This window comes from Lontra canadensis, unplaced genomic scaffold (assembly GCF_010015895.1).
Source record: "Lontra canadensis isolate GAN:19392208 unplaced genomic scaffold, GSC_riverotter_1.0 scaffold1382, whole genome shotgun sequence".
In the NCBI taxonomy this organism is placed as follows: domain Eukaryota; kingdom Metazoa; phylum Chordata; class Mammalia; order Carnivora; family Mustelidae; genus Lontra; species Lontra canadensis.
The window spans coordinates 9,947-11,603 of record NW_022632366.1 but is presented as its reverse complement, the minus strand read 5'-3'; the positions used below and the strand labels follow the sequence as shown (position 1 = coordinate 11,603).

Below are 1,657 nucleotides of genomic sequence, written 5' to 3'. Positions count from 1 at the left end.
AATAGGGTACTTGGGAGCAATTTTGAAGTTTTCAAAATCAGTCTAAAGCTTATTAAATCCAACATGACTTTCACAGACTGCAAAACGACTTCCTTATAAAAGAGGAGCAGCCAGGCTTCGGGTGGGTCTGTCACTGTGCTCAGCTAAGTTTCTGTCGGGCACAGAGTCCGGGGGCCTTCCCACTCCTTCCATGGGGGCCTTGGTTCAGCGACACTTTATTTCATGTGTCCCTTGAAAAGCCCTTTCTGATGTTCCCTATCCATGCAGTCCCGTAAGGGTGATGCCTTCCTCTCAGCCTGAACGCATTTATTGGAGTGTACGTGAAATAAAGAGCCATCCCCCGCAAGATGAACTTCTGATTCTCTGTGGCAGTTTCCTGGCAGACATGCAGGTTGAGAACTCCCGTTCCTGCGTCCACAGCTACGCGGGCTGTGGCTGGTGGGTGCAATAGCGTACTTTGTTCTGGGACATGTACTTGAAAAACTGCTGCTGACGCATTCCATGACAGGTACAAAAGGACCCGGTGTCCCACGATTTGGTTTTCACTGGGAGGGTAAGAGTCAAAGCAGTAACCTTTCAGTCGTTTGTTCCAGAACATCCCAAAGAAGGTAGGCTTGTGGTCAGGCCCGTGCGATTCTGGGTACACGTTCTCCAAGAACACCTGAAACCCTTCGACCGGAGTTTTGCATGGAGCTGCCTCCTCTCTGTTACATCCCCAAAGGGCTCCACAGGGGCGGGGGGCTGTGATGGTCATAGAGCTCTTTAAAGTCATCCATCCACATGTCAGCTGTTCGGATGCTGCTGGCCCACAGCCTTGTTGCAGGAGTAGGGTTGAGTATACTTTAAAAAAAAAAACTGACTACCCGGCCAGCCTCGAGATAACTGCAACTCCGGCAACATAGTAGCAATGTGCTTTTTGAAAGTAAAGCTTACATTTTGAAACAGTTTGAGGCTTACAGAATTAGCACTAAGAGAGTAAGACAGTTCTCCTATACCCCCACAATCACATTTCCTCTATTATTATCATTTTATGGTAATGTGGCACATTGTAACACACTGATATTGAGATGTTATCATTAACCGAAGACTATACTTTATTCAGACTCTCTCAGCTTTTCTCTAATGTTGTTTTTGTGTTCCCAGATCCCATGCAGGGTACGACCTCATCTTTAGTACTCTTAGTATCTTCCTAGGCTTCCCGTGGCTGTGACAGTTCTGTCGATTTCTGTGAGTGTTATGCCCCTGACAGTTTGAAATTTGTATCAGCACTCCGAAGTTCTTTAGCTTACTGTTAGCACGGTGTGTCTTTCTCCATCCCTTTACTTAAGCCTCTCGGAGTCACTGTACTGAAAGTAGGGGCTCGCAGACGTTATAGATACAGCTGCAGTTGTGAAATTCGCTGCGACTTTTGATTGCTATTTAGAGACCATTCCCATTTAAAGTGGATTCTGAAATACTTGCACTGGTATCAACCATGCCTGTAGCTATTTCCTACTCATTACAAGAGGCTTACTTTCCTGCTTTCTCTGGTTTTAATTGAGCATTTTACATAAAGGCAGTTTTTTCGTTCACTTCTTAGTGTATCAATTACAGGTGCTTACAAACATTTTAGATCTTTCCTTAGAGGTTGCATTTCACTTCAAACTAATGTAAGGGC

General features: G+C 45.2%; 1 pseudogene; it reads right to left on the bottom strand.

Annotated features, from left to right (window-relative positions):
- Nucleotides 1-215: 215 nt before the first annotated feature.
- LOC116863505 lies at nucleotides 216-900 on the bottom strand (annotated as a pseudogene).
- Nucleotides 901-1,657: the final 757 nt, after the last annotated feature.